Consider the following 12,002-nt stretch of genomic DNA (forward strand, 5'->3'; position numbering starts at 1 on the left):
AGATATTTTGATGGCTCCCGAGCTTCGAAGTCCCTCAGAACTTGGCTCAGCACCGACCTTCTAAGGTCGGCCTTCTAAGCTCGACCTTCTGGAAGAGGTGTTCTGAGCTCGACCTTCTGGAGGAGGCCTTCTGAGCTCGACCTTCTAAAGTCATGCCTGCCGAGGTCGTCCTTCCGAGCTCGGTAGGAGCTTCGGTGATGGCGACGCTCTATGAGAGAGCGACGTCGCGAGCACCGTCCTGAGGACTTACACCCATGAGGAGGGAGTATATGCCGGTCTCTTACTTGCTGCAGGCCTTGAACGGCCGCAGTGAGTGCTTGGACTTGTTGCACCAACATGTCAAACTGTTCAAGATGGATCCGCGGAGCTTGATCTACCGGAGGCATCGTGATACGCCCTTTGAACCCACCAGACCGCAATGGGTTCGAAGACCCAACCTCCGCTACCTGATGGCGTTGGACCAGGGCCCTAACACACGATCCACCACGACGGAGTCCCAGGCATGCAGAGGAGTCTGTTACAAGGGAGCTGAGTTTTCGTCGAGGATTCTGTTGTGAAGATGGGGGGAGCGGGATGGCATGCAGAACGGGGAAGATGGCATGCAGAACGGGAAGGAAGAAGAGAGTAACCACGTCGAGGAAAGCATTCGATTTAGATGGAAGATGTTGGAGGGAGAGGAACTCGAGTGTCGACGCGACAGCCTTTTATTTCGCTAGTCAGTTGTTAAGGGATCCATATTTGAGAGAACGAGCTAAGGAAAAGGCAGCGTGAGAATAGAAGTGGTGTTTGGGTTAACTCTCGCCCGAAGAAGAGTCCTACGTGCATGGATTTGCTCTCACCCAAAGAGAGGTTTGAATAAAATATTTCATTCCCATCGTTCTCTTCTTCTTCTTCTCCACAGCTGGGACCTACTACATCGGTGGTGGATTCTGGATTGAGCGGCCAGGACTTGACGCACGATGCTTGGAGGCATTAGAAGCTCCTCTGCTTCTGAGTCTCATGATTACGACTCGGGCCCTTCCTCTAGTGCCAACTGTTGCTGGAATTTGGACTCGGGGCTGACCGTGGACCGAGGAGGAGGAGCTCTGAATGGCGGTGCGGTGGCTGTCGGTTGTCTCCGGCGAACCTGTAAGAAGCATGTGGTCGGAGGTTCCGGCACAGGCTCTCCGATGCTTAAGTCAGAGAGGAGTTTTTATGGAGAGAAGTAATGAAGATGAATGATATAAGAATGTATTTTTGGCTGGAGAGGAAGAAGAATCCCCTGCCTAGAGCTCTCCCCTCTTTTTATAGGAGGGGGTGTAGCGGTTACCTGTGATCGGGCGTGATTGTGCGAATCAATTAGTTACCATAAACGACCCGAGATTTTGGGCTAGCTGGCGATCTATTGAAATCGTGTGCATTCAAATGTGGACAGCCATTGAGGCGAAGATCACGGAATTTGATCCCAGATATGGAAGGCTTGACTTTTGGTGTAGTGGGGAGGTTTACTTCTTCCTTTAACTGGGTTTTTCTTGGCCATGAGGTCGATCGGGCTCAACTCTGCCGAGACCATGCCTGCCAAGGTTATGCCGAGATCGAGGTCGTGAACTCTGTGGTTGTCGATGCCGAGCGCTCTGAGGTCGGGCGCTCTGAGAGTGTGCTTGCTGTCGTCACATTCGTCATCAAGTGCCAACGATTTGACTACGTGCTTAATTTGAGTGATCCATTTTCCCCCCAACAAAATGCTTTCCAATATTTAAGGTCCGCTTCATGGACAACTCGCGTGATGATTAGAACTGATAGTTGTCATTACTATTTCTTTAAGTACCATAAGAAAGTGCGTTTGTAATTCAATTCATTATCATACTTTTTGAAAGCACAATGCCTAATGTCTGAAGCATTCTTTTTAGCGGCATCAGTTATGATCTTAACTCTTTTCTTATCTAGAAGAGCACAGTGAGGACGAATGCAGTCTGATATGTCACTAATTGAGTAAAAGAAAAAAGCCTTAACGACAGAGCCCTAAGTTCTATTTTCAATTTGATCTCCAATTTAGACTCAAGTAAAGAAGGAAAAAAAAAAGAGAAACAAAACAGATATTACGGGGATATTAATGTAGAAAATTTGGGTAAGGGGGATCCTTATTGGTTTGGATTTCAGTTAAGAAATGTGACAGAGCTTTCTTCTCATACACACATAGCTTAACATCAACAATTCTTGTTGGCTTCCAAAAATTTCATTTGCCATTTCTGTAAGAAAAATGATAGATGGAGAGAAGGAAGAACTTATCAGTTGAGGCGTGATTTCACTGTCCTTAAGAATAGATCGCGCCCCTCGGAGAATGAATCTCGGTGTAGCAGGTAATGGCGGCCTATCCTCCAGGATACAACAACTGGATCACTCCAAGCGCACACTCGCAGATGCAGTGATCTTGTCGAACAGCCCAGAAGCGCTCAGAACAGAGGAGAGTATCCTCTCGGAAACAGAACAGAGGAGAGTATCCTCTCGGGAACAGAACAGAGGAACAGTGAGAGAGAGAGGCTTTTTGATTGATTAACTCTATCGGATCTGATAGGGTTTAAAAAGAAATGAAGAGGCGTATTTAAAAGACATGTCGTTTTACGAAAGAGGTGCGACGTTTTAAAGACGCGACGTCGGGGGGGGGGGGGGGTCCCCCTGCGCGTGATAATCGCAACGCGCCCGGTTAAACGTTTCCGGATCGGATTCGCCAATTTTGGTTTGGACCTCCATTGGGCTCATGCGCGCGTGGGCTACTTTCTTTCTTTGCTTCACCAAGTTAAAAGGTTGAATACTATATAAAGATCTTTTGAGTTTTGTTCCTTTCCAATGTGGGACTAAAAGAAAGTACACTAGACAAAAAGACAAAAGACAAAGAAGGGCAGACTCGGAATTTTGAAATATTCCAACAATCCCCCACATATTTTAAAATTCAATAATAAGTTAACGAGCGCGAGAGTTCAATGCATCAAATTGGTGTCTTTGAGACTATGAACCATTTTTTTAGGACTAGTAAGTATGACTTACAGAACTTTTGGTGAAACATGAAATTTCTATGAACCAAAAGTCCTTTATGTAAATCAGTGACTCATAGCCCACATTGACCTCTCAAGTTCTGGGCTTGTTCTAAACGGGTTGGTGCAAATAGGCCATGCACCTTACCTGGATATTCATGAGTGCTTTAGAGAACTGCCTAATTCTCATAGGAAGCGGCCCCACTTCCACACCCATATAGGTGGATCCATCAAGTGTGTACTGCAGGTATACACACCATCCTAAAGGATTATGGTATCCATTAAGAGCTTTACCTCATCCTTATCTACTACAGTTTGCACTATCTACACCATAGGGATGGATTTTCAAAATTAAATACGATAGTGTACTCACAGTCAACTAGCGACTTGTTATTACCCATATGAACATGCTTCATGGGATCTCCAATCACACATGTTGGGTTTCTGTTGTTATTGACTTTGATATAGGCATTAGTCCCATCCCCCTCGATGTTTCACTCACTAGTTTTCTACCTAGTGGTTTTGTCAAAGGATCGGCCAAATTCAACTCTGACTTTACAAACTCAAGAGATATAATCCCATCATCAAGCAGCTGCCTTACAATATTATGTCTCAACCTTATGTGTCTATTCTTTCCATTATAAACTTTATTCTTAGCTCGATATATAGCAGCTTGGTTATCACAAAGAATAGACACAGAAGGTGTTGGTTTATTCCATAATGGAATATCTCCCACAAGATTTCTAAGCCATTCAGCTTCAGAACCTGCCTTTTCTAAGGCAATAAACTCGGACTCCATTGTAGACCGAGCGATGCATGTTTGCTTGGATGATTTCCAAGATACTGCACCCCCACCAAGAGTAAAGATATATCCACTCGTGGATTTCATCTCATCTGAATCAGAGATCCAATTTGCATCACTATACCCTTCTAGTACAGCTGGAAATCCACGATATAACAAACCATAATTAATGGTTCCTTTCAAGTACCTTAGTACTCTATGAACAGCACTCCAATGGTCCTTACTAGGATTATGAGTATACCTACTTAATCTTCCTACTGCATAAGCAATATCAGGACGAGTGCAGTTAACTAAAAACATTAAACTACCAATGATGCGAGCATATTCTATTTGTAAAATACCATTATCTTTATTTTTCCTTAAATGTATACTAGCATCATATGGAGTAGATACGGGTTTACTATCATAATGCTCAAATTTTCTTAAAATTTTTTCAATATAGTGTTCTTGTGATAGCATAAGTCCATTAGAACTTCTTGTTATTTTAATCCCAAGAATTACATCAGCTTCACCCATATCTTTCATATCAAAATTTGAAGCTAAAAATTTCTTAGTATCTATAACTATATTCAAATCAGTTCCCATTATAAGCATATCATCAACATACAAACATATGATCACAACAACATTATTAACAACCTTACTATAAACACACTTATCAGCCTCATTAATTAGAAAGCCATTAGATACCAATACTTTATCAAATTTTTCATGCCATTGTTTAGGTGCTTGTTTTAATCCATATAAGGATTTTACTAATTTACAAACTTTGTGCTCATTACCAGGAACAATACAACCTTCAGGTTGTTCCATGTAAATTTCTTCATCTAATTCTCCATTCAAGAATGCAGTTTTTACATCCATTTGGTGAATTACTAAATTATGAATGGATGCTAATGCAATGAGTACTCTAATAGATGAAATTCTAGAAACTGGTGCAAAGGTGTCAAAATAATCAATATCTTTTCTTTGTGAGTATCCTTTTGCTACTAATCTTGCTTTAAACTTATCAATTGAATTATCTGGTTTTAACTTTCTTTTAAAAATCCACTTACAACCAATTGATTTAGCACCTGGAGGCAAATCAACTAAGGTCCATGTATGATTAGACATAATAGACTCTATTTCATTATTAATAGCCTCCTTCTAAAAAGGTGCATCAGCTGAAGTTATTGCTTCTTTATAAGTTTGAGGTTCATTATCAACAAGAAAGGTGTAAAAATCATTTCCAAAATTTTTCTCTTTTCTAGTTCTTTTACTTCTTCTTAAATCAATTTCATAATTTTCATGTGCCTCCTTTTCTTGTTTATTATGAGACTGAGAGTCAATTTTTTCTTTACCTAGTTTCATAGGAAAGATATGTTCAAAGAAATCAGCATTTTTAGATTCTACTATAGTGTTGGGTTCCATAATATTAGATTCACATTTTAATACCAAGAATCTATAAGCAGCACTATTTAATGCATAACCAATAAATAAGCAATCAAAGGTTTTAGGTCCCAACTTTCTTTTCTTTGGTTCAGGTAATAGAACTTTGGCCAAACACCCCCACACTTTAAGATATGTAAGGTTAGGTACATGACCTTCCCATAACTCATAGGGTGTCTTACCAATTTTCTTATAAGGTATTCTATTTTGAATGTGACAAGCGGAGAGAATAGCTTCCCCCCACAAATAAAGAGGTACTCCTGAGCTTATTAACATAGCATTCATCATTTCTTTTAGAGTTCTATTTTTACGTTCAGCAACTCCATTAGATTCAGGAGAATATGGTGGGGTAATCTCATGGATTATACCTTTATCTTCACAAAATTTATTGAAGAGATTATACTCATATTCTCCTCCTCTATCAGTCCTTATTCTTTTAATTTTCTTATTAAATTTATTTTCTACTTCAGTAACATATTGCTGAAATTTTTCAAAAGTTTCATCTTTAGTCCTAAGTAGATATACCTTAGTGTATTTAGAATAATCATCAATAAAAGTTATGTAAAATCTTTTTCCTCCTCTAGTTGGAGTGTTTTTCAAATCTCCTAAATCAGAATGTATTAATCCAAGTAATTCAGTTTCTCTTTCTATTGACTTATGACTCTTTTTAGTAGATTTAGATTCTACACACACTTCACATTTATCATTCACATTTCCAAAGGTAATATTATTTAACAAGCCTAGGTCTTTCATTTTCTTGATATAAGAAAAATTAACATGTCCTAATCTACCATGCCATACATCAACAGAATCAATCAAATAAGCAAAAGATGATGCATTTTCATTCATAGTTTCGGTTACATTCAAGACAAATAAACCCTGGTTACAATAACCCTTCCCAATGAAAACATTGTTCTTAGTCATTACAATTTTATCAGACTCAAAATACACTTTAATTCCAGCCTTTCCTAATAAAGATACAGATACTAAGTTCCAACGGATATTAGGAACATGCAGCACATCATTCAGGGAAAGGACTTTTCCTGATGTTAGCTTGAGGAGTATTTTTCCTTTGCCAACCACTGGCGAGGGTCTCGAATCACCCATGAACACTTGTTCTTCGCCTTCATTTAATGGAGTGTAGGAAGTATATGCACTCCTATTGCCACAAATATGTCTGGTAGCCCCAGAATCTACCACCCAGTCCTTTGCTGCCATAACCATGTTGGTTTCAGACACAACTGCTGCAATAATATCTGTCTCTACCAAGTTAGCATTTGGTTTAACAGATATATCATTCCTTTTTCTAAACCTGCATTGATTAGCATAATGTCCAGATTTTCCACAAACAAAACAAGTTCCCTTTCTTTTAAAACCAAGACCTTGGAACTTAGGTTTCTTATCATTTTTGAGATAAGGCTTCTTGAACTTTGAACGAGACCCACCTGGTTTGCTGACTATTACATTGGCTTTGGAAGTCATTTCCTTGGCCAATTGTTCTCGGTCTCTGACTCGATTTTGTTCTTCAATTCTAATATGAACAATAACATCTTCAAGACTCATATGTTTCCTTTTGTGCTTCATGCTGTTTTTATAATTTTTCCAAGACTCAGGTAATTTTTCAATCAAACAGCCGGCTAGGAAAACTTCTTGAAGCATTATATCTTCATTTTTAAGATCAGTGACTAACCTATGAAAATCATGTATTTGGGATGACACATCCCTATCCTCGGACATTTGAAAGTGCAGAAAATTTCCTATAGCATATTTCTGTACTCCAGCATCTTCTAACACATATTTTTTATTCAAATTTTCCCAAATTTCTGCAGCTTCTTTGTATGAACAGTAGACATCAAAAAGTTCATTGGACAGTGTACTCAGAATTGTGTGTCTACAGATTTTATTTCCATGTTCCCACTCTTTGAATTTAGTGTCAAAATCTTCAGACCCTTCTATCGGTTTTGACTGATTTAAATACTGAGCAAAATTAAGCATATCCAATGCAGAATAAACACGTTCTTGCCATCTCTTAAAATACATACCATTGAAACTCTCAATTTTAGAAGTATCAGGAATTGATCTAGCAGTAATCATAGCAGAATCCATGCCGAACTATTCTTAAGATTGTAAGAAAAATGATAGATGGAGAGAAGGAAGAACTTATCAGTTGAGGCGTGATTTCACTGTCCTTAAGAATAGATCGCGCCCCTCGGAGAATGAATCTCGGTGTAGCAGGTAATGGCGGCCTATCCTCCAGGATACAACAACTGGATCACTCCAAGCGCACACTCGCAGATGCAGTGATCTTGTCGAACAGCCCAGAAGCGCTCAGAACAGAGGAGAGTATCCTCTCGGAAACAGAACAGAGGAGAGTATCCTCTCGGGAACAGAATAGAGGAACAGTGAGAGAGAGAGGCTTTTTGATTGATTAACTCTATCGGATCTGATAGGGTTTAAAAAGAAATGAAGAGGCGTATTTAAAAGACATGTCGTTTTACGAAAGAGGTGCGACGTTTTAAAGACGCGACGTCGGGGGGGGGGGGGGGGGGGTCCCCCTGCGCGTGATAATCGCAACGCGCCCGGTTAAACGTTTCCGGATCGGATTCGCCAATTTTGGTTTGGACCTCCATTGGGCTCATGCGCGCGTGGGCTACTTTCTTTCTTTGCTTCACCAAGTTAAAAGGTTGAATACTATATAAAGATCTTTTGAGTTTTGTTCCTTTCCAATGTGAGACTAAAAGAAAGTACACTAGACAAAAAGACAAAAGACAAAGAAGGGCAGACTCGGAATTTTGAAATATTCCAACAATTTCAGAGTGCAAAAATAAGAATGCTATCATAAGCACATCATTTTAAGTGGTTAATGCTGCTCAAAGCACTGTAGCAGCCATGTTTTATGATATAGTTGCTCAGATAAGCATACCGAAAGGATAACCAGAGAAGATAGTCAATCTGAGAATTGCTATTCATGATATGTCGGTTCACCACAGCTAGAAACCTACATCTCTTAGTGTGACAAGGCTCTTGAAATGTGTCCTCACCATACTGTTCAAGAGGAAAGAAAGGAAAACCTATGCTTTAATTGCAAATGCCTTTGCATAAATCATGGTTGATTGATATTCTAGGAAAGGTATTAATATATAAGAAACATTGTGTCTTCATGAAAATTCTGCCACATAATAATATATCTGACTACAAACATCCTCCATATATAGTGTTGCAATTATGTCAAAATGATTGGTGAATTAAAAAACCCATGATACGTTAGCATGTTTTAAGTCTTTATTGTCTTATGGTGGCAAGATCAAAACTTTTAGTTTTCATGATCAGAGTGATCATGTACATTTTATCAGTACATATAATGAGAGCCTGTGTGGACCTGTATGAGAGTGTCTTTAGTCTCCTATTGACTATACGATGGGAAGATCTTGGACACTTATATAGTGCCAAGGAATCCAAATAATATCTTTTGCAAGAGGTAGATGGGACCTGCTAAACCTTGGTGTGCCTAGATCCTGGGCATAGAGTCACCAATTTGCAGTTCTAGGCCTACCACCCCTTCTAGGAGGATTCGAGGATGTTATGTGAGCATTTGCTTGTATATGTATAGAGTCCTATATTGGATATGCACTGGGGAGATCTGGAATACTTATACAAGGCCAAAGAACCCAAATAATATCTTATGGCTAGCCTTTTATGTAAAGTTCTGAAGTTACAAAGCCTTGATTGGTCAATTTGGTGTGAGTGCACAATCTAGAGATGGTTTAATAATCCTTGTAATTGTTTTGAATTTTTCTTAGTGCTTGTAGTACTTAATGGGATTTTATTTATAAGGAGATCTGGAGCCCTATGTACAACCTCGATCTAGGTTAAGAGTTATACACTGACTTGTAAATTTACATAAACACCCAAGTGGCTTTTAATAAAAGACTTTTGCTACTTCATTGAACCAGGCAATCTGTTGACCTGAAAGTCTAAAGTGCTAATCTCACTTTATCTGATGCTCCTTTCATTCTTCAATCATCCTGGCTTTTTCTTTGTACGACCTTGACTTATTGAGGCAATAAATGAATTAATATGCTAATGTCATTCCTTGGACAATCATGATAGAATATTCTTTCCTTTTTTGGGAGTTATTGGCGGTCCATGTATTTACTATGTAAGGCCTTATGTATTAGTTTCTATGACACACCCACCGTATAGAAATGCTTAAGATTAAGCTCACAATCATTTATTCATATCTTGAAGCTTATGAAGATTGTAAAGCTACACTTTTTCTTAATTGGGTAGATGAGACTATATGGATTTTGGACTATACATATTTTGTTTTCTTGTATTCAACTATTGTTGGATGCACATACATGCTCCAAACCTATTTCTGCATTCTAATTCACCAAGTAGAATCTAATGAGCAATTCCACTATTGGGTTATAGTTCACAAGATGACTATAATCTGTGTTATTTATCTACTAGGATAACTTGCCATATCCATATTTACTTCATCTAAGCATTGAATTTCTTTGCTTTTTCTTTTTTTTTAAATGAACTCTTTCATGAGCCATCTCCTTGTCTTTCTCAGGATTTCTTTTCCTTTTTCTTTTATGAGAAAAGGAAGGCACACCTACTTGGACAATAATTACACAAATCTGGTTTTTAAGGAATGCATTCACCATCCAAGAATATTAGACCCAAAACCTCTGGTTGTTGAGCAAAAGGGGTCTAACCATAAGGGAAAGCACCTATTCACATCAAATCTATTCATTTGTACATGGCCCAAGCTATACGGATATATACTAATTGGTGTGGACCAAAAATGACCCCACCTCAAGAGTCGTGCTAAGACCAAAGGAGCACAGGGAAGCCTAAATTGATGGCCGAGCACAGTCATGTCATGGCACTTGACTCATAGGTGCTCAAAGAGCTTAAACTTTTGCAATGATATATGTGTTGTAGGAACCAATATTTTCAAAAATTCACCAAAAATAGCATGGGTAAAATTTCGGGACAAGGCTACTTTTAGTCGAGTAAGCTTTCAATGCAAGTTAAATTACATCAATTGGAAGTCTAATGACAAAGTTCCGACCACAAGGTTGAACTTGTATAAATACAGTCCGAGTCTATATCAATGGAGAAAACCTTACTATTAGAAGATATATGGCAGTAATAAGAGCATTGTTGGAATAGTCACCATTAGAATCTTGTCTTCCGTTGGTCTTTAAGTCTGAGTCAATTTTTAGGAGTCATTAAACATCATCAGTATGTTGTTCGATCAAATCTGATGGTATTTAAGTCACCATCAAATAGTTTTTCGTTCAAAGCACCTTTAATGTATGAGGAAGTGTTTCAGATGACTGGCAAAGAAATTTGAGTCCTAGTTAACTTCTAGAGGCACCCATGAGTTCTGGTCATTGTAACGAGCCCTAACACACAATAATAACTCCTATAACTCTCTCTTTTGATATAGAATGAATTGATTGAATTTTGAAGCTCTATTAATTTAACTATTTCTTTGGTGGTGTGACTCCAATGTGCTGTGCTGCAACTCCATAGCAGCTTTCATGCAACTTAAAAGGATCTCTTTTATCTGCTGTGACACTAGAAGGCCCTGTTTGAAGTTGGGGCGATGTCGATACATTCATAGGAAGCCCAAATAAAAATCGTGTAATTTTAGTTAGATCAAAAGGTTCAATAAGTGAGATCTTGGCTAGTTATCCTTTACATTACTTTCTTCTCCTTGTTGCCCTTTATTTTATATTGCTTCTACAAATATTGTGACAATTTTAAAAAGAATGCAGGTTATTATTCTGTTTTATTAGAAAATTCTAAATCCAATCTAGGTAAGAGAGGCCTTACTGGTCTTGCTAGGTTTGTTCTAGTGGTGTTGAATACCACGTTTATCTCTTATAGGCATCCTTACCAAATTGCTTCCATATTCCCACTTAGGTTAACCCCTTTCCTTCCATGTGTTCCATATGTGATCATGCATAGCCGAATCCCTGCTTCTCTCAGTCCCCAACCTACATTACTAGTTAACTCCACCCCTGAGTGCATTGGTTTCTCTATGTCATGTAAAATATGTTTTTCTTAAGTAATCCAACACATATAATAGATAATGCTTCTTCTTTCTTGAACCATTGTTATATGGTACATTCATGCAATGTAAGATGAGCTACACCATTATATTTGGATGAAAGATGAGTTACACCATTATTTTTTTTACTAACCTCCTTTTCTTTTAGGCTTTCCTTGACTGCCAAAGTTTTATTAAGCAACTTTATCTAAAGCTATGTCTAAAAAACAGAAATGCCTAACTAGATATCATGTATATTTTGCGCGCGGAGTATCACTTAATGAACTACTAGCAAAATCCCTCTGCTATGTGGGGGAAAGAAAATAAACATATAACTATAGTAAAAATAAATAGAATAATGTAATTGAGAATAAGTACAAAATTAAACTCGATCTAATCTGCACCAAATGGACTTGATTAAATTTAATAAAAAGATTTCAAAGAAGTTTGTGCACTCCCATAAATTTCGACACAAACCCGCTCCAGAAGTAAACCTGGCCTAATTTTTTATCCAAAAAAGAGTTTGGAAGGCCATTGTAATCCTGTACCATATTTAAAAGTTCAGTAGATGTTGGTTTATAGTGCGTATCTCTCTATGTAGCTGAGAGCATTCTGTTCCTGCAAATCCAATCATATAACTCTCAAAAGTACAACAATTACGAAAGGAGAAATATCATTAAAAAAAACCTTT

Source organism: Phoenix dactylifera, chromosome 3 (assembly GCF_051530095.1).
Source record: "Phoenix dactylifera cultivar Ajwa chromosome 3, Ajwa_hap1_PhDact_Kaust_v1.1, whole genome shotgun sequence".
NCBI classification, from domain to species: Eukaryota; Viridiplantae; Streptophyta; class Magnoliopsida; order Arecales; family Arecaceae; genus Phoenix; species Phoenix dactylifera.